Source organism: Leiobunum rupestre, chromosome 11, assembly GCF_980474605.1.
Source record: "Leiobunum rupestre chromosome 11, qqLeiRupe1.1.hap1, whole genome shotgun sequence".
In the NCBI taxonomy this organism is placed as follows: domain Eukaryota; kingdom Metazoa; phylum Arthropoda; class Arachnida; order Opiliones; family Sclerosomatidae; genus Leiobunum; species Leiobunum rupestre.
In genome coordinates this window covers 44,340,193-44,362,573 of record NC_143394.1, presented here as the reverse complement: position 1 = coordinate 44,362,573, position 22,381 = coordinate 44,340,193, and the positions used below count along the sequence as shown (strand labels likewise).

The 22,381-nt window shown below is 35.3% G+C and overlaps 1 protein-coding gene across 1 annotated transcript in view; it reads right to left on the bottom strand.

Moving 5' to 3' along the window:
* Window positions 1-3,272: 3,272 nt before the first annotated feature.
* The window catches only part of LOC149922954 (uncharacterized), an 89,397-nt gene continuing 70,288 nt past the window's right edge, over window positions 3,273-22,381 (bottom strand). Inside the window, exon 7 of the mRNA XM_090163255.1 lies at window positions 3,273-4,044. The gene's annotated coding sequence lies outside the window, so the exon portion shown is untranslated. The remainder of the gene's footprint in view (window positions 4,045-22,381) is intronic.

Below are 22,381 nucleotides of genomic sequence, written 5' to 3'. Positions count from 1 at the left end.
AAATGTATTTCTCCAGGCACCATAACGGATGAATTTCGCCCCGTTATACCAATAACGGTTGAAGTCGCTGACACGTATACAGGGTGTTTCAAAGGGTTATGCAAAAATTTGAAGGAGTTGTAGGGGGTGAGTTGAGAAATATGCCTGTTTTTTTCCCATTTTCCTACGATGAGTTAAAAGAGAGCCAGAGAGATTCAAAGTGTGGCCTACTAGCCCCTGGAAGTAGGCTGCAACCAGCGCAAAACCAAGCAGCAGGGAAATGCGAACATTAAGGTTTGGGTTCGTGTGATAGGTAAAAAGGGACTTTGTAAACTAATCGAGGTAACCAAAAACTGAAATTAAACAGTATTTAAAGTCCCTGCTGCTTGGTTTTGCGCTCATTGCAGCCAATTTCCAGGGGCTAGTAGGCCACATTTTGAATCTCTCTGGCGCTCTTTTAACTCATCGTAGGAAAATGGGGAAAAAAATCAGGAATATTTTTCAACTCGCCCCCTACAACTCCTTAATATTTTTGAATAACCTTTTGAAACACCCTGTATTGTATAAAGAATTAATGAAAATAAAACGGTCTTGCTCGGAAACCCGCATAGGTATACTCTCTACGCTCAACGGGCCTTATACTAAACGACATGGGCAGAAAGATACGATACTAAAGTTGACTGATAAATTAACTCTGTACCCTGCGAGAGTTGGGTCCTATTTCTCGCTGATCCTCGGCGTCTGAAACGCGATATAATAACTTTTGCATTCTTTCTTCTAGCTTACCGCGGTACACCCGTTGTTGCCAGTCTAAATCTGGCCTAGCTTTGGCGGAATTTCGCTGAGTAAGGTTTTTTAGAAAAAAAACTACGAACAAGGTAGACTTTTCTTTTTATAAATCAGTTTTAAACGACTAGGTGATGTAGGTTCTTTTTGGCTATTTTCCCTGGGCTCGCGAGGGAGTGTTAGATCGAAACCAGCCCAACAGTAACTTTTCCTTAGTCATCTCGATTTTTCCGCGCCACTGAACGACTGTAGCACCGATTTTTAGTACGGACGTTAGGCGCGTGAGGGCGCGGCGGCCCAGGAAAGAGTTTTTAATATTTTCGAAGACGCGGGTCTGGCCGCTTATTTCTCAGTAAGACGGATTTTAGAAGCCTTAAATTTGAGCGCCCCTGACTATTTTATATTATCGTATAATCGTATTACACCACCCTCTTTTTTATGAACTTCAGTTCATTCTTTTTTACGGAAAATATGAACGATTTTTTCCCCAACTTCATTTGGAACGGCGTCGAGTTGAGTCCGATTTTTAAGAAGAGCGAAGGGAAAGTTGCTAATGTGAGTTGAAAATTTTACTTTCAGAAGACCATACAAACTTTACCCTCGTTATAGCTTTAGTGGAAATATCGTACGAAAATGAGCCGGTCCCGCAGCTATAAAATACAGGTGAATTTATAGATGGGGAATTTGGTCGTCCTGCAAAAATCCGTTTTCTCTTCAGAAACGCGTTATCGACCATTTTTGACTTTTTGAGTTTGAATGCTCCTCGTACTAATTTTAGGGCGCTGATTCTAAATTTCAAGTCCGTTTTCTTCTATCTGGATAATCTGGTATAGTTTTCGAGATGTGAAAATGTAAAAACGCATTAAAATCTAAAAGTTTCGAAAATACTCCGCAGAAACGCATTAACGACAGTCGAAAATTTGCAGAAACGCATTATGTCGGTATTAACCAATAAGTCTTCATTTCGTATAATTGCATCTGCTCAAATTTCTTCAGCTGCATTTCCAGGGTAACAGTCACAATTGCCGTTACTTAGTATTATTAGACCACATAATGCGTTTCTGCCAAGAGTTTTAGCCAAATATAAACGTACAAAACGCATTACGTCAAATTATTCTGAGATTTACTTAATTTTGGCGATAGTCGTTGTCATATTTAGATTGCGTATACTAAAAGATTCCCTAACAACTAGTTTTCAGTTATCTAAATACTGTAATAATAATAATAATTATAATAATAATAATTATAATAATAATCAGCTAGGCTAATACCCAAGGCACCACCTTCGGCCTAAGTCATCAAGCGACTTTTAAAGCCATTAATTCAGGTGGCCGGGTTAGTATTGTTATATTTAATAAGAATGACCAAAATCTATTTATCTCAAAATGCCATTTTTGGAGATAATGCGTTTCTGAAACGAAGAGCAGTGGAGGAAAAGGCAAAAAGTGAAGGAATATAGAGGAGTAAAGAAATGAAATTATTTTTTTCTTTTTTTTCAATGTAGAAAATATGAAGTAGAACCCTGGTCCTTAAGTGCACCCTGAATGGAGGATACTTTCCAGTCTTTTTTTTCCTTCTCTCTTCTCAGAACGCTTCTTCGAAATTTCGTATTTAAAAAGTTTTTACGGTTCCCTTTCCTTAGACGTAAGTTTGCCATATCCGGATGCTCTTAAATTTAATGTTATAAATATAATAACAATGATGTCTGCGATATTTTGTACTTCCTGTTACTTCTATATGTGAAGAAAAATAAAACTCAATGCGAGTAAAAAAACAGAACAATTTTAATAGCATTCGTAATTTTTTTCATCTCTATATTCTAGTAACAATATTTACATGGAAACGATCAAATATTGGAATGTAATCACTATAATACATAGTTTTTTTAATTGTTTTCATACATGCAATATTATTATATATGATATATTACATAATCGTATATTATTATTATTCATTTTCAATTATACAAACAGCTTTTTTGATTCACCCGATATTTAGAAATGTCCGCTTCATTTTCTTCTTGGCCATGTCGTGGGGTCGGTCGCCGAATTTTTTAAATGTTTTTCAGTGTGCTATAATCCATTTCATTGCAACTTTGTAACGCGGGCCTTTGAATTTGTATCACTTCAGCCACAGTATATATCAATAAATTAAAATTTTCACGTCCAAATTAAGTTAGCAAAACATATAATTTTTTAGATTTTTTCTTAGAAATTAGTATTTATTTATTTATTTATTGGTATTTTTTACTGAATAAATATTATAAAACCACCGATTTTCCATCAAAAGTTCAGTTTTAAAACTAAATCAAAAATCCAAGTCTAATACATAAAAATTAAATAGGCTAAAATTAAATTAATTCATGAAAATATATTATCATATTTTGATTCCACTTTTTTGAAATAATTTGGTGTAGTTACATCGTAATAAAACCAAAATAATCTTTTTAAAAACCAATTTCGACCACAAATCAATATTTATATAAAACCTTCAATTCTACCAGCTAAAAATTAAATATGCAAAATACATTAACAAATGTTTATTTCAAACTGTGGGACTAATATGTCACTACAAAATAACAAAATTTCCCGACCAGCACCAACTTATGCGGAAAAACCGCCCAATTTGGCTGGATAACGAAACAATGGCATCCCTGAAATGAATACGTTATGGTCGTGTAGCGACGCGTATAGCGTAAATAGTCTCTATATATAGCTCGCATTCGAATCACGCACAGTCGTTCGGCGCCCTAAAGAACCATGAAATCACGTATTCGGTGGTCATAAGACGGCTCAAAAAGCCAGCAAATAGTTTGACTCGTACAGGTACCGGTCAGCGTATGAGAAACGAATTTTTTTTGCGTCGAATCACGGTACACGAGTTTTCTTTACCGATTACCGTCATAGCGCGTGGGGGAGATCCCGGTCTTTTCCATGCCTGTAAAAGTGATGCCAATAAGTTCATGAATAATTCACAGCTTTGTCCAGTCTTTGGCTTTACGAGGCTACGTATGAAAAGGAAGGGGAATATAGTTTAGTTTCTACAGTTTTTTGTCACATATTCGTCAGTATTTCACCCCCGAAATATTTCTTTTCACATTCGTTTCCGGTCATACATACTTATTTTCCTATATTCCTTATTTTTCTTCATACGACGCGTTTTTTTCCGGGAAGGGGGTCTTGGAACTACTTTTTTTGGCGGAGATAACGCGGGTGGCGGAGGGATTTCGCGTGTTTGAAAAATTGCTGGAACTTTTATTCCGTCGACTTTTCTTCTTTTCTGTAAAGAAAGTAAACGTTATTTTAGGCGTTATGTTACTTCCAAGGCGCAACTTCGTAACGGGTAGAAGCTTGGCTTTCATCCCCCTAAACCCACTCCCTATTGGGCTGCATGTATACCCTTGGAAATTTGAAATGAGATGTTACGAAGTCGTTTCGAACTTATAGGGTGCTTTGGGCAACAATCGTCCCGATTTTCACGGTATTGACCATCATTTTGAAGAGTGTATATGGGTGAATGGAAGATCGCTACCTTATTGCCAAGATATTGTAAGTCTGGTTTTAACAATATTAGAGAGTTTTCATATAAAACTGCCTTGGTTTTAAAGTGTCAATCCAAAATTATTGTAATATTGAGGTACCACATTTTTGCGTTAAAAATATTCCGTATTTTTCCGAAAAAAATAATAATTTTTTTAATTCCATGATTAGTTTAATATGGTTTGCAAATTTAAATAAAGCGGCGTTTTCGCCTAATTTTTTCGTATCTGAAAGTAAAACTTAACCTATAGACTATTTTAATCTGATTAACAATGTAACACTATTAATGTTTTGTAGTATGTTTACTGATATTAGACATTTTATATCGATAAAAAGTTAAAAACATTGAAAACGCCTAAAAAGTAAATTATGTTTTAATGTTTTATTTTTCCGATTTGCGGAACATTTTTCTGCATTTTATATTTCCGCAAAATTAACAACATTAGTTAAAAAAATAAATTGCGATTTTCATTTAACGCTGCAGGTTTTATCTTCATATAATCCTGTAATCATATAGTACAGGATTTAAGGAATAACAACATAGATGTTTTTGCTAAAACCCTCATAAAATGCTGTTTAAAGTAAAACAATCGGTTATATAAAAAAATGCATATATATATATATATATATATATATCTATATAATTTTCTATCTGCTGTATACCCATATTGTATATCACTTTTGTTCATATTGTTTTCTTTTGTTTGTATATTTCGTGTTTCAGGGCTCAATAAGTGTATTTAACTTTCTTTTCCTGACTAATAAAATTATTATTATTATTATTTTTGAAACTTTCCACCAATTCTTTAGTTTCTTGTTATCTAAAACTTTTAACATCGTGAGTTTTTAGATAATTGAAATTGAAAGACAAGGGTCAGTGCGTTCGAGATATACACTGTGGGCCAAATTAGGGGTCAAAGTTCAAATTCTACGTCCTCCAAAGCAAAATTTGGTGGGAATTTACCCACCTTCCCACCTGGGCAGTCCTCCTCTGGATACGGTATCACGGATGGTAGAAATCTCATCAGGAATTACCCGTAAGCCAAAGTTTCTCAAAATGTATAATTTCCAAGTTAGAACATTTTCGCTCTGAGATAGCGAAACGAAGCTTGACGCCATTTTGATCCACATATTCAAAGGGGTGCATTCGGAGAGATGGCCGTTTGATATCGTGATGGTTTATTTATCGTTGCTATAATGGTATACACGGCTATCTTTCTCGGGGGCTTTACTGCGCGCTCGTTTATAGTCTCTAAATTGTCCGAGCCGCGGTTTTCCGTTTTATTGTTATTTTTTGTTTTATTTCAATGGATATTTTACGAGGCGAATACGTTTCGCTGATGAAATGGGCTCTTGTTATTTCCTCTGCCATTTTCCTAATTTAACTAAAGTGCACTCGCTTCTACGAATCACTGTTTATCAAAAAGCTTTTACTCTTCTTCGATTGACGAAATTGTTTTTAAAATTGGACATACTTTTTAAAATACAAAATTTTTGAAGCTCGAATTTATATCAGTTTGTTAAATAAATTAAATTAGTGATCTCCATTTGAAGATACAAAACTGTCAGAATTTATAAGAATAAATTTACTTATTTCTAGTTTCGTTAAGGGTCAAATAACAAAAATTGTGATGCGAAATAATTTCGGTTTAAAATTAAACTTCTGTCAACTGGTTCATTATTTTCGCTTACCGCCACCTATACCGATAAATTGGCATTTAATAATACCTCTCCACATTTTGCCTCTTCGGTGTGACAGAGCGGTATCAGGATGAATGTATTTAATTATCGATTTCTGTATTTCAATTCGTTCGAGCAAAGAACATATGAAATGTGTAACCATATGTAACACAATTACTCATAAGTGTGCCTCTGTTTAACATCTCTGTATTAAAAATTGAAATTAGACTTTTTTCACAGCCATCAAAAAAATACAGACTAAGGTCGTGCAAAACTGGTTTTAGCTTCCTTCCCTCCCCGCCAGAACTAGTTTTGATGATGTTAAAACCGTCATCGACTGGGAAGTGACGTCAGTTACGTCATATCCTCGCAACAAGGTCTCAATGAGGAAAATTTATTTCTGGCTCACTTATGAGTAATTACGTTACATATGGATGAACTTATTGACCTTACATCTCTCTGTGGCTCAGAAATATGAAAACAAATTATGCTAAGCATAGAGTAGTCCAAATATTGGTTTTCAACGTGTACCCGAAGTATCTATCCAACCCGTACTACAAATTGGACAAAACCAAAAATACCCAAAACATTTTTTCCCCACCCACCAACACCCACACGCGGATGGGTGGATTTTACGGGTTACCGGGTATTTTGACTGCGGGTGACCACCTTTATTGGCATAGCCTAGACTCCGTATAAACAATAGAAAGCTAGAATGCGCGAAACTAGCAGTTTTTTTGTTGACCCTGCAGCCCAAGCACGCCTCTGGCGAATCCCGAAAACCTTGACTACACTTTCGGAAGGATTCGCAAAACAAACGTGTCGGAAAAGAAATCAAGATTGATTCTGCGCTAAGGTTGGTACTCGTATTGAGAAGTGGCAGGCGGAGGCGAATTTGCAGAAAAGGCATTCATCAGAAACGTTTTTTAGCCTTATTCTTTGAGCTGGAATTATTTCTGGGTTTTCTTCCCTACGCTATACGTCGGAACTATAAAAGACGGAGCAAAAAAACGGGGCAGACTCGAATAAAGTCACGATAAAAAGCGATTCCAATTGCTCCCAAAGAATCTCCGCGCCTTAAAAGTAATTTCCCCCTTTTCTTCTCCTTGTTCCGTTCCATTCTTTCACAAGCTTCTCCTTTTTTTGCGGGCTGCCATTGTTGGGTGTCATGACTGTTTAAGGTCTCACCTTAAGACCTTCCTATTTCGCGACTTTATTCGCTTGGATAGGACAGAAAAAACCGCCGAAGAGGAGTTGTTAATTAGATTTTGGTGACTGAAAATTCTTTTCAGGTTAAGGCCCCCCCCCCCCTTGTTAGGTGGTAACTGAGATGGCTGGCTTTTCCGACACTCCTTCATTGTTTTTAGCTTTGTTTTTTTTTATTTTGGGCCGTCTTGTATCTATTCTATAAGATTCCTTTTATTCGTAGTTCCTTCTTGTTAAGTATCTTATTTAGTATGACCGATTTCCGATAACAGCGGACAAAGTATCAATATTTGACGCTCAAAATCAATTTGTCTCACTTAGGTATATCCTGTTTTGCCGTTTTGTTGTTGAGAACGAATTTTTTTAGCGCTTGATATTGGTTATTGTTTTATCTAGTAGCCTCGCTAGTAATCGTTATTTTCTTCGCGTCGGGTTGTCAACGTTATCTTAGAAAATGATCGGCAATGGCTAAATAAAGATTTGACCATTTCGACGCGGTAGGGCTCGTAACGCGACCAATAAATGTAAACGATAAAGGAGACTATAAATAAACATTTTTATGTTAGTAGCGCTCGTGACTGGACTGCAAAATATGAAAGAGTGGTCAGGATAGAAGGACAACTCAACGCAATATTTTGCTGGGCCATTTTTAAAATAAATTACGACTTGAGTATACGGTTAGATAATATAAATATTAAATTGCTTTCATTTCCAAGGCTAAAAGAAACTGAAATTGTTCGCTGAACCAGTGTCCACGACACGCAAATTATGAACATTGTCTAAGGTAAAATTTTAATCTTCGTGTATCCGTGTTTATCAAAATGTCTTCTCATCTTAAAACCGTACCGTTTTCGATTGAATTCGGACCACATCGCACGCTTTTTGTTAGCGTTTTCCATTTGATTGCTCGAGATTCTTTCCGAATCTGTCTCTGACGTCATAGATCTCACCCCGATTGACTTGAGTAAAACTGAAAATGGAACATTACATGAAAATATTCCCGCCCTACGTTGATTTTCGTCTGCTAGTAATTTTTTATTTTCGCGTCTTGGTCTGCCATTTTGCCAAAAAATCTAAAAGGAACACGCCAAAATTTCCTCCGATCTCAATTTCGATCCGTTGATCTGTCGAAATAGGCAGATTGGTTCTGGAGCACCCGAGAGCAGGAAATGGAACATAATATGTTGATTAGAGCGATCTAGAGCGCTCGAGAGCAGTCAAATAGAAAACACAACATTTGTCATTCATGACGCTACGAAAAGAACAGCTTAGGAGAAATCACGCTATTCATTCAGTTACGAAATGTAACATAAGCTCAACAGAATTATGAATCTTGAAATTCTAAAATAATGGACTACGAAGTCGGTACAGTTGAACCATTAACGAAAACAAAACCTATTTTGCTTTCAAGTTCAAACTCAAAGCAATCAGAAAAATCAATTTTGAATTTAATCCCTATCTATATTGGAAACGAGGGGCAGGTCACTTCCTTGATTAACGACGCACCCCTCGAAAGATTAAATCCAATTTAATCGTGATTATTTTGATTAAATTCAATTTAATCACGATTATATTGATTAAATCACGTTTAATCATGATTAGAATGTTTAAATCTGATTTAATCATGATTAGAATGTTTAAATGTGATTTAATCATGATAAGAATGTTTAAATCTGATTTAATCATGATTAAATCCTGATTGAAACGATTTAAAATGATTAAATCCTGATTGAAACGATTTAAAATGATTAAATCCTGATTGAAACGATTTAAAATGATTAAATCCTGATTGAAACGATTTAAAATTATTAAATCCTGATTGAAACGATTTAAAATTATTAAATCCTGATTGAAACGATTTAAAATGATTAAATCATGATTGAAACGATTTAAAATGATTAAATGTTGATTGAAACGATTTAAAATGATTAAATGTTGATTGAAACGATTTAAAATGATTAAATGTTGATTGAAACGATTTAAAATGATTAAATGTTGATTGAAACGATTTAAAATGATTAAATGTTGATTGAAACGATTTAAAATGATTAAATGTTGATTGAAACGATTTAAAATGATTAAATGTTGATTGAAACGATTTAAAATGATTAAATCCTGATTGAAACGATTAAATCGTGATTAGTTTAATTAAATCACGATTAGAAATTAGAACGAGAATCAAACACAATTGCGATAGAACCATCAATATTGATCATTAACATAAAATTACGGAACTTTAGTTTTGATGTTAATTATAAAATCTCGATTCAACCGATTTTATTGATTAAATCGTGATTAAAATGATTAAATCGTGATTATAATGATTAAATCGTGATTAAAATGATTAAATCGTGATTATAATGATTAAATCGTGATTAAAATGATTAAATCGTGATTAAAATGATTAAATCGTGATTATAATGATTAAATCGTGATTAAAATGATTAAATCGTGATTAAAATGATTAAATCGTGATTAAAATGATTAAATCGTGATTAAAATTATTAAATCTGATTACAATGATTAAATCTGATTACAATGATTAAATCTGATTACAATGATTAAATTATGATTAAAAAGATTAGATCATGATTAGAATGATTAAATCTCGTTTAAATCGTGATTATATTTTCTAATCTTGATTACCCTGATTTAATAATTTTACTATGATTAAGACGCACCCAAAATGGAAGTGACCTGCCCCTCGATTGGAAATAAAGAGCTTTTATCATTTGCGTAATTAACCCAGCGCAACCCGGAAGTGAATATAATCCGATATCGGCTTACTCTCCAATCACAACATACTACAAAAAGCGAGAGTGAAAAAGCTATTTCCATCTTCTTAATCCGAAATACCCCTCCCTTTTAATATTTATTTAATAACGATTCACAAAGGCAAAAAGTGAAATCTCCCCTTCTCTGAACCCTTTTCGTTTCCAATTCTGATATTCCGCACAAAAGACGTACTTCTTGGAAAAGAACTGCTATATTCTAATGAAGGGCTTTAGTCCCCCTGCCGCCTCCGACGAAAGCTCTATTATGCATCCAGCCGAAATATAAACATTTAAATTCTCGTTTCTCTCCGCGTCTTCGTCACAGCCAAAAACGGGGCTTTTTTCTATATATATATATATATATATATATATATATATATATCTATATAAAAGACGAGAAAAAAGGGAGAAAATCTTCTTCGGGCTCAGTATATAGAATGTAATTTTCTTCGCCAGGACCTTATATAAGAATGAACGTAAAGTTGGGCCTAGGTATATCCCGGCGATCAATATACGCTTAGCTATATCTAGATTCTTCGGTCGCTGTAAAGGTGAAAGAAAACTGGGATAGGATGGAAATGGACTGGGGGGGGGGGATGTTCCTGCCATTGCTTTATCTCGCTTTCGCAGCGAAGTTTTGCCGGAGTTGGCGCCAAATCCGACCGTTCTTGCTGCACGTGATCGCAACCGAAAAATCTTTGATTGCTTTTTACGGAAGAGGCGATATACCAGTCGTACTACTAGTACTAGTACTATTATATACGATATATAAGTTATAGGGGGCCGTAGTAAGGTATAAGTACTTGTAGACGAGCTAGAAAGTTCCTTTGTGAAGGTTGTTATAGTATTTGGACCTAAGGCGAACTGCCCCCCTTTATTGCCATTTTAACCACCTTTAGTGCAAGCTTTCTTTTTGCAGCCGGATCGCTTTCTTTTTCTATCTCAGTCGGATCTTTCTGCTTCGGCCTCAAACTCTCTTTGACTGTTTTTCTTGGCCAGTGTCTTTTTATAGCGATTATGTGGTGCCGAGGCTTAAGGCTGCCCCTCTTTATATATCTATCTATATATATATATAGATATATATATATACCTTTATTTTTGGAGGTGGGGGGACTTTGTATGTTTTCTTTTTTCTTTTAGTTGAAGTAACGAGTTTTCTAACTAGGTTACCAAAAAAATACGAATGGCTACAATTGTAATTGAAAGGAACATTTATTTTCCGCTAATTTTATTTTATTTTTGAAAAGGTTAGATTCTGAATGGATGGGCGGAAGTGATGTTGCCTGTTTAAGGGAACTATCATTTCGATTAAGGGCTGCTGAAGTCTCTATAGAAGATCGTGTAACGTTAGTGGGAGAGCTTCTGTAGAATCTTGCTATTAAATGGGATTTTGATGTTGAGTGAACCCACGCAGTTTATATTTCAAGTTTCGTAATTGAAGCTTTTAAATTGATCTAAATTTAGTGGTTTCAGTGTGCCCTTAGCCAGGTGTGGTGCCAGAGGTAGGCTATAGCTTCAATCGACTTCAAAATGTACAGGCTGGGAGCTTCAGCTATGCTCCAGCCTCGGTACTTCTCCTAGTATACCAGGGTTCTGCGGGGTGGCAGAGTGGTTAGCACTTTCGCCTCGCAGCAAGAGGAGCCGGGTTCGATCCCAACTTGTGGCACTGGGTGAAAGCTTGGAACAACTCCTTCCGCGTTGAGTTTGCAAGTTCTCTCCCCACTGGTTTAAGGGGTTTTCCCCCGAGATGTTCGGTTTCCCCTTCCATAAAAGTTTGTTGAGGTTAACGGTAATAGTTATTGTAGGGATCTGTTGGCTCGCGTGGCTTGCAGGGCTTGCCACCACCCTCCTACGCATTGTAACCCGGCCATCTGAATTAAAGGCTTTAAAAGTCGCTCGATGACTTAGGCCTAGGGTGGTGCCCTGGGTATTAGCCTAGCTGATTATTATTATTAATTTTTATTATTAACACTTCTACAGGCGCTGCCCCGCTATTTAATTAGTTATTAATTATCCAGCTAGAATTTCTACAAATTCTAGCTGGATGTTACTAGGTCTTTATTTTCATTTTCAGTTTTAAATCGTCGTCTGCTCTCGCGGAAATCAAGTGCGTAACTTTGTTTTTACCAAAATTAGTTAACCGATAATTAAATAACGGATTAAATGGCCGAAGCAGCGCCTGTAGAAGTGTTCCACCCGCAGCACTCTGGTGTACTAGAAGAACTACCGAAGCTGGACCACGGCTGAGGCTCCAACCCTGTATATTAAATGTCATTCATTATAGATATTCGCGACCGAAAGGAGTCTAGGTGGCGCCTATGATCTAGCGTCTGCTACAGACAATTTAAAAATTCATAAGAAATAAACTTATCAAAATATAAGCAAACTATGAAAAATTTATATTAAAATGCGAGTATCATTATTTATAAAGTCAAATTTACGAATAACGATGAGGAAAAACTACACGCTACCTATCGAGCTTTCAATGGCGAGCCATAGGGGGCGTTGTGATAGTTTTCGAATAGATAGATATTTAGTGTCATAAAGTGCAGTGCATCTCTACACATTCTTTATATTATCTGCTCTAATATTGAAAAGGGCTATTTAAAATGGTTTGAGCATTTTCTTTTTAGAAAATGACAATCAACTATTTCCAGCCGTAAGTAGGCTATATGTAGATATCTGACATAAGATTGCCTTGAGCTAATTAAAAACTTTCAACGATTCCTTTGACCAAAATGTTGAAGACATTAACAAACAACAGGAATCCATACCTCTACTTGGAAAGCTTATCCTATATAACTCTGAAAGCTTTGGCCCCGTCTAGGAGATAAAAATCCCCTTTAAGCGCGCTTCACTCTCACGTTGTTGTTTGTTAAGTTAACATAGTGACGTCAAAAAAAGCCGTCAGCCATATCGAGAAGAAAATCTGCCGCGATAAGCATTCCAAGTAGAAGTATGGATTCCTGCAAACAACTATTGCCAGCCAGAAGTAGAATGTTTCCCACGCCAGAAAAACTGCCTTTTTCTGGATCGACCAAATAAATAAAAAACAATCAAACACTAAAATTAATTTTAATCTATAAACCTTTTCTCCCAATTGAAAATCATCTCGATATAGAACAGGGCCACCAGCCTTCTAGCTAATAACAAGTGACATCACAAGCATACCGTGAATGAAAATTACAACAACTGCCTGTTGGATTTCGAAGATCCGCTAAGCGTAAGATATTCCATTTAATTAATTTCCGCGTATTACGCATTCCGGATTAAATCTGTAATTTGTCTCGTCACACTGAATACAAATACTCTGGGAATAAACCGTTATCTGGACCGAATACGAACGTGCAAACGTGAAAAATCCCAGATAGATACCTTAACAATTAAGCAAAGACGCCGTTGAATGGTGAATCTATACGCGGGTTCAGTTTGACCCACATCAAACCATCTCGTTACTATTAAACGGCGCGAATGGACGAGGCAGCGCCGCCTATTACCATTTCTATGGCCGAAGACGTTCTAGGAGGTCATTTCGTGGCGCTCTAAGTGCGCTCGGGATAAGCGGGAAATAGGGGCCTCGACGGGAGCGCAATCGATGTGAGAAATAAACCTTTGGCGTCAGCTGCGAAACTGGCCCGCGATGGGCTGTGGCCCCGGCCCGCGCGCCGAGCTGATCCGTTTTGGAAGCGCCTTTGATACCTCATTTAAAATTCAAAACGGAAGGTTTTGGGTAGTCGCGGGCTTTGTATTTCCTCCCCTCGCCGTACGCGAACGTGATATGATTGACATTTTATTTTTGGATACTACTGATTTTAAATAATTTCTCTGTCCTTTTTACCTCTCCGAGGGGACAAAGTCCCCTAGGAGGGGTTATACAACGACCGTGTCTGTCTGTGGGTCTGTCTGTCTGTGGGTCTGTGGGTCTGTCAGGCCTGCGAACGCGTTCGCATTTTCGGTGCAAAGTGTAATCACTGCGTACGCAGTTTCTCGAGATCTCTGCGTTCGCAGTTGCTAGTAATTAGGGAACAAAGTCGAAAAACCGTGTTTGCAAAACCACCGTGGGACGGTGAGCGTTAACGGATTAATTTGCCGTCGGGGTTGGTTTGGTGGTTTTTTTTCGTCAACGCTCGCCGTCACGACAGGTTTAATTCAGTGGTTTGGATATTTCGCTATTGTAATGTTTATGTGTAGGGTGGTAATGTTGTGTTATTGTTATGACGTTTGTGGGTGTTGAGTTTGTGGTGTGTATGTACGGGTGGTATCTCTCCAACTCTTTCTTATTGACTTTTGGGACGGACCGAGTGCTGAGTGTAATGCTACCTCTCAACATCTACTGGCAGGGTTTCCACCAATTGTTCACGGTATTCGTCTTAGTATCAATTTGCGATCGCATCGGGCGGGTTTCGAACCCGAGACCGCCTGTTTGACAGTCGGACGTTCTACCACAGAACCACCGACACTTATTACGTTTCATTGAAAATTAGACCTTCAGCTTTATCGAAAGCGTATTTAATAGAGTATGAAATTTTGGTTTAGTTGAAATAGAGCAAGATTTCGTGGAAGATTGAAATTATTGCATCGAAGAAATTCTAATTTAGCGATTTCTCATTTGATTAAAAACAAATGCGTCACCCAGCTTTCGAACCCGGGCCGTTCAGTTAGGCAGTCGAGCGCTCTACCACAGAACCAACGATAACTTCAAGCTATACTGCAAATAAGACACTCATTGTAAGCATAATAGTTAACAAAGTCTTGAATTTTTTTACGAATGAAATTGTGAAGGCCTAATGTGGTTTTTTTACGAAAAAATTATAAAGACTTAATCTTGTTTAATATAATAAGTTGCTTTATTTCAATTTGGTACTTTTGTTTAGGGTTTTTTTAATGAATGGAGTTAAAGATTTTTTTCTTCTATTATTTGACGTTTTATTTTTGCGGTTGTATATTTGTTTTATCTTTTATTCTTTTAAAATTATTTACTTCTTCCGCAAAATGGTTCATTTTTTGGAGGAACCTTTTTACTTATTTTTTGTGTATTAATGTTTTGAGAACCTTTACGTTTGGGAAAGGATAATTTTTGACGGAACCTTCAAAGTGTATACGTCGCATTTTCAAAAAGTTTAATGGTCAAACCTTGTTTTAGCGCAGTCAGCAGATAAGATAAAGGGTAGAACCCGTTAGTTTTTTGTAATTTATTTAGTTTTTTCAGTCGTATATTCTTATCTATTAGGTTTAGCGTATTGGTTTTCAAGCTTAATAATTCATTTATTAACAACATATCGAGTTGGTCTGGTTTTCAACTCGGTCGTAATTTATTTTAAACGTTTTCTCGGCTGATTAAGATGTTTAATGCAGTTCATCAATTGGGTTCGTTTGTGTTTATTTATAAAGAACCCTAACTATTCCCTCTACGGTCATTTATTGATATACGTTTAGTCAAGTGGCTTTCTGTGCTTTGTGAATTGTAAGTTTTTCGCTTCTTGTTAATAAGTTTTTTGGTGGTGTGGATATTTGGATATCTAAGATTCCTAATGCAGTCATTGATATCCTGGGTGTGCGAGTCATTATATGATATTGGAAATTGGACGGTTTTGGTCTTTTTCATGCGGTATGTGTCACAACGTCAACAGGATGGTTCCGACAGTCTACGAGTCGTCCACTACCAGATATCTACGTATTAATTGGCTTCGTATTATATTTAACTGCTAAACTTGTACCGTAAATAGGGCTAAAGTCAATTGTGCATTGTTTTAGTACGTCTAACTCACTGTTGTAACTACTTAATTTATAATATTCTGAATAAATTAATCTCGGTTGTTTCGTCTCAATTATTTTAATTCAAATTAAAATTTTATACCGGGCGGGATTGAACCGGGATTACGTTATTAGTAAATAACTCTGAATTGGGGAGATATAACTTTGAGGGTCATCTCGAGAAATTAATACCGCTAGTTGTATTTTAATTTTGATTGTGTTGAGCTTTTGGGCGGTGTTGTTGGCTTTAATTATCATTTTTTCGTGTGAAGTGGTTTAAAGAAGGTTTTCTGTGTTGTTATATCGTAAGCGATAAAAATACAAATACCCTCTGTAGATATTTCTTTTATTAAAGTTTGCTTCGTATTACATTTAACTGATAAAATTATTCTGTAAATAGGGTTAAATTCAATTGTGCGTTGTTCTAGTTCGTCTAACTCACTGTTGTAACTACTTAATTTATAATATTCTGAACAAATTAATCTCGGTTGTTTCGTTTCAATTATTTTAATTAAATTAAAATTTTATACCGGGCGGGATTGAACCGGGATTACGTTATTAGTAAATAACTCTGAATTGGGGAGATATAACTTAGAGGGTCATCTCGAGAAATTAATACCACTAGGGACAATGCTTCCGAGGAGAGAACAAGTTGGCAAGCCAAAATGTACATTTTTTTAAATTATCCATTGTGGTTTCCAATAGTTGATTTTATAAAATGTCTTTACGCTTGCCCAACTTGTTGAAATGTTGCCCTGGAATAGTTCAGCCAATGAATAAGAATGAGTTCATAAGCTCTTTAGTGAGAGAGAAAACGGATCCATAACTGAAGCGGGGAGCCAACATTTCAACAAGATGGCCTAGGTTATTTTATAAAAAGAACTATTGCGGTGTTTTTATTATCTTAAAAATATCTTTGTAATAGATCGATTTACAATTTTTAAGGGGCAAAGACGAATTTAAAAGGGTAATATTCATCCGAGGTAACGTGGTGAGGGCGTTATTTGTTAGTAAATGGCGCTCTGATAGCAGCATAACGTCATAATTTTGATTTTCAACGATTGGTTTTAAGTTTTTAGTGGGGAACGGTTTTGTCGAGATTTAAAATACAAAATTATCTTCCCTGATTGGATAGTTTAAAATCGCATTATAGTGCCATTTTCTGTTAACTTCTGTTAAAATTAATTGTTAATTTAAATTACAAAACTTATATATTTTTAATAAGAATTTAAAGTACTATAATTTAGTAATAAATAAATAACTTTTTAAAAAAGTTTATTTTTCATAGTTTTTATAGTGTAGCCATCTACCTCAAACATTATTAAATAGAAAGGTACCTCGGGTGGATTTCGCCCCTTTTTGCATATTTCCCTGTAGGCAATATGTGAATGCGTCTATAGACCATTCTATAAAATACTATTTTTGTTGATTATTTACTTTTGTGTATAGAGAGTCTGAAGGTCTGGTCTGATTTTCATGAACCAGGGTGGCTCATTATTATCGTTTATCTGATCACGGCCAACTTTGAAACTCGCGCAATAGCGGCAAACCCATTCGCCGAAATTCCACGAACAAGGATTTTCCCGTTATAAACTATCGGCGTTCAGCACCACGCTCGTTTTTATATTGGCTTCAATGCAAAAACTATTCTAAAAATAATTATCCGCTAGGGGCGCTCAGAGCCGAGAGATATTTTTGTTAACATAGAAACTTCAACGAATGGGAATGGTCAAAACCGGCCGTGATCTCGCAAACATGCAACACTGGTTCGCTGGTCGATATAGAATATAACGAAATAAATTTAATATGTCTAGCCCGAATCAGGACGGAACATAAGCCAAACTCTTAAAACCAAAGAATAATGAAAGTTGCCAGTCCAACAGCAATAGCTTTGAGCTCTTTGCCAAGGGTTTAGCTCGGATTTTGTAGATTGGTCTATTCTACTCAAAATTGGATTATTTAGTTGGATTATAAACGTGACTGCATGCGGGGTTTAGTTAGCAGGCTATAGTAGGTATTATATACGCATAAACTGGGAATGTCTAGGGAATACTGTGGTAGCCCTAATGATTCATATAGAAACGGGGGTAGTTTACATCAGCGGAGATTTCGCTCGCGACGTCCTAAGCTAGACTCGGCTCCTATAAGCTTTGTCTCAAACCGTCTGCACTTCTTTTAAACCATCATATATAACACTTTCGGAGATTATGTTTTCTATCCAAATTAATTACCAATAAAAGAAATTAGTTTAAAAAACGTTCATTTTTAGCAGTCATACAAACATTACAATTTAGATAGGTTTCTTTTAAAATAAGTTGTGAAAAAGACCACCTACTACCAACTTTTTATTTTTCATGACCTAATATCTCGGTGACAAATTGACCTATTCCGACCAAATCAATTGCATTGAAGGTTTCCGAGTATGCTCTACAACTTGTTCATTGACAGTTTCCGTCTACCACCTAGCGTTAAAAAAATCCAAATTCCAAAACCGTGAAAAATGTCACGATTTTGCTGAAATTTACGAATAACAACGATCTTCCCCGATTGAGTACATTCTAAAAATTTCACATAGTTTCGTAGTATACTTTAACAGTCTTGGAAAGGGAAATAGTCTAAACTTATGGAAAAAAATTAAATGATTTCTAATTTAAATAAATGGGTGACTGATCATAAAATCGAAAACGTTGCCTTTTCCCAACAACCATTGAAAATGTTCTAAATAAAGAGGATACATTGATCAGCTTAAAAATGTTTTCCTTAAAAGGAACACAAACATTGCCTCCAAAGAAGTATTAACCTCCCTATACAGCAGTTGTTATTCACTCCAAAAAACATTTCGTAGGAAAAAATACATGATATGTAAATTCGGCAAAATATGGTTCATTAACAAAAGCGCACAGTAGAACCCAAGGCCATTAACGTTGGACAAAACTCAAAACAAAAAAATGTCCATTTAAATTTAATTTTCCTTTTAAAAGAAAGCTACAAGTCTAAACATGTAGAATTAAATTAATTAACCACTGCGACTTTGGCTATATTTTCTGAAAATATATAAAAATGAAGCATTTACCAAGAGGATAGTCCACTTTTTAAGATTTTTTTGTGAGCCATAGTGTTTTACAGTATTTATTAAAAATGAAAGTATTGATACGTTAAAATTTCAATTTAGATTATAGTTGATATTACGCCTAAACATGTTTGTGGTTCTCACTTTAAAATAATCTTAATTACTTAAATTCGTAGAATTCAAAAATAAAAATTTGCACATATTTGCCCCTTTATTAAAAACACCTTAAATGATTCCGACGTTTCCCTATAAAATACGTTATGTTGGAAATTTGTATAAGGCTTAATTATAAAGAGCATAAAAATTTAAAAAATATATTTATTCTGTATGTTTTTTTTTTAAAATGATAGAACATAAAAAATATTAAAATAATTTTGGCCAAAAATGCATTAATTTTTCCCCACTGCGAGGCGAATAAACAAATAGGCTTACCCTTACCAAAATTATGTTTCGAAAATAAAACCTTAAAAAAGACTTATTCAAAGCCCATAATAAATCATGAATAAGTCTCCCACAGTCCAAAACTCAGACTAAAAATATACTTAAATCGAGATACAATCAAGTTTTATTTACGTTTCTTTAAGCTAGCCTTAAAGAAGACTCGTTTTTAGCTCTATTTAAGATCTTGCTATGAGACCTAATTTAGATTTGTTTTTTGCGATTTGTTTGAGACTTGATTTAAACCCCTTTTTCCGTGATTTCTGGGAGATTTGATTTAAACCCAGATTTTTTATTTGTAGGGACCCAATTTAGTCCCGCGTTTTACTATTTGTGGGGGACTTAATTTAAACTTGTTTTTTTGCGATTTGTTTGAGACTTGACTTAAACACTATTTCCGTGATTTCTAGGAGATTCGGTTTAAACCCATATTTTTTAATTTTTAGGAAACTCAATTTAGACATGATTTTTCCGATTTGAAAGACACTGCATTAAAATTCGCTTTCTGTAGGAGCCTCAATTAAGACCTGTATTTTACTATTTGTAGGAGACTCTATTTATACCTGCGTTTTACTATTTGTAGGAGACTCTATTTATACCTGCGTTTTACTATTTGTAGGAGACTCTATTTATACCTGCGTTTTACTATTTGTAGGAGACTTTACTAAGACGTTTTTAATGCGATTTTTAGGAGACTCGATCTAAACTCTGGATATACTGGTAAATCTGCCGATATGAGTACAATCAGGGTGCCCTATATGTGAGCAGTCCACTGTGATTTATAGTTAAATTCTTCACCAGTTATTGCATGGCGGTCGCTATACAGCAGACCACTTTCACGGTCGGGCGTCCGTTCAAATCCAACGTTAAAATAATTATTAAACACTGAATCAAAAATGACCACTATGTTCAGCTGCCATGCTGGATTGCAAGTTCTAAAATCTCCAGACTTCATGGCTGGCTCTAGATGCTGGCTACTTTTAACTCAGCTCAGTTTATTTACACACTCATACGGAATAAATTTTACTTGAAAGGAAATATCCTAGTTTAAAAATGTATATATATTTATATTATTTAGTATACTTAAAAATTTTAAACGGTTATTTTATTACAAAAATTTTAGGGTTTCAAGTGGGTTGAGCTTAACCAAAATTAGCCAGCCCATCCCTTATGACCATTTTGTAACCAAGATTCAAGTTGCAATCCATCATGGCAGTTGAACAATAAGCTGTTTAATATCAAACTTAAGTGGCCATTATATTTACGATTACTTTTATTTTAACTTCAAATTGTAACCTCTAAGCAACTTTCAAGTCCCCAGAAATGAATCTCCCCATATGAGACTAAAGTGAAGTCTTAAGTGACTCTTATTTTAATCTAAAATTGTAACCCATAATCAACTCTCATTTAAGCCTTTTTCAAGTCCTCAAAATTGAGTATCCCAATATGAGACTAAAGTGAAGTTTAAATAACCCTTATTCTAATCAAATATTGTAACCCATAATCAACTCTCATTTAAGCCTTTTTCAAGTCCCCAAAATTGAGTCTCCCAATATGAGACTAAAGTGAAGTCTTAAATAACCCTTATTCTAATCTAAAATTGTAACCCATAATCAACTCTCATTTAAGCCTTTTTCAAGTCCTCAAAATTGAGTATCCCAATATGAGACTAAAGTGAAGTTTAAATAACCCTTATTCTAATCAAATATTGTAACCCATAATCAACTCTCATTTAAGCCTTTTTCAAGTCCCCAAAATTGAGTCTCCCAATATGAGACTAAAGTGAAGTCTTAAATAACCCTTATTCTAATCTAATATTTAACCTCTAAGCAACTCTCAATTAAGTCTCTTTCAAGTCCCCAGAAATGAATCTCCCCATATGAGACTAAAGTGTAATCTTAAAAAACCCTTATTCTAATCTAATATTGTAACCCATTATCTACTCTCATTTAAGCCTTTTTCAAGTCTCCAAAATTTAGTCTCCCAATATGAGACTAAACGAAGTCTCAAATAACCCTTATTCTAATCTAATATTGTAACCTCTAAGCAACTCTCAATTAAGTCTCTTTCAAGTCCTTAAAAATGGGTCTCCCCATATGAGACTAAAGTGAAGTCTTAAATAACTCTTATTCTAATCTAATATTGTAACCCACAATCAACTCTCAATTAAGCTTCTCTCAAGTCTCCAGAATTGGGTCTTCCAAAATGAGACTATAATGAGTTTCATCTAAATATATATTAATAAAACTCTTTTAGTGAGACTAAAATATATTTTATTTAGGACCCAAAATTCGGATCTCAGTTTTTTATGCTTACATAATACTTAAAAATCCTTGATCCTTCATTGAGACTAATTAGCGACTAAAGTAAGACTCACATTTTGGTAAGGGTAGTGGGTTGAAGATGGTTCCCCAACTTGATGCCAAAAGGCAGGGTGTCGGAGATGAGTCTGAGGCAAGGTCACTTAATCAGCTATTGTTTATAATTAAGTACGACGTAGATTTTGAGCCTTGATACGGTGTACACATTAGAGTCCAACGCCGATGTAAAATTGTCGGTGACAGCGTTACTCATTTTCAGAGCATTCAGCGGCGGCGTGCGCTTATTTCAGTTTGGTGGCGTAAGCCTTAAAAATTCATCAAAGAATATAAAAAATTGAAATGCTAATTATAAGTTAACACGGGCTAGGAAGTAGGAACTGAAACACGCATTCATTATTTAAAAGAAATACTACAAAAAACAATACTAGAAATAAATGTCACCTGAAATAATAAGCTTTGGAATACTAGTATTGTCTGGCTTTGATATTTTTTGGTTTTTCGGGAAGAAATTGGAAAGAGCACGGCGTAAAATTGACCTATCGTCGGCGGCGCGCCGAAAACGAGGCAAAAGGGTGGCGTGGCGGCTTGAACGGCGGCGTCGAACTCTATTACAAATTATCTATTTGGCGTCAATTAGCGGCCATTGAAATACACGTCGAGCCTGCCTAGATTGATACTTGTCCCTCAAGAGATACATTATCTGGTTGGACTTAATTGAAATAATGAAATATTGATAAAATAATTAAACTTTCCCTTCGTCAGAAAAAATGTCCGCCATTATGATTACCCTTCACTAAACCATATTGGATACTACGTTCGGTTTAATTTAATTTT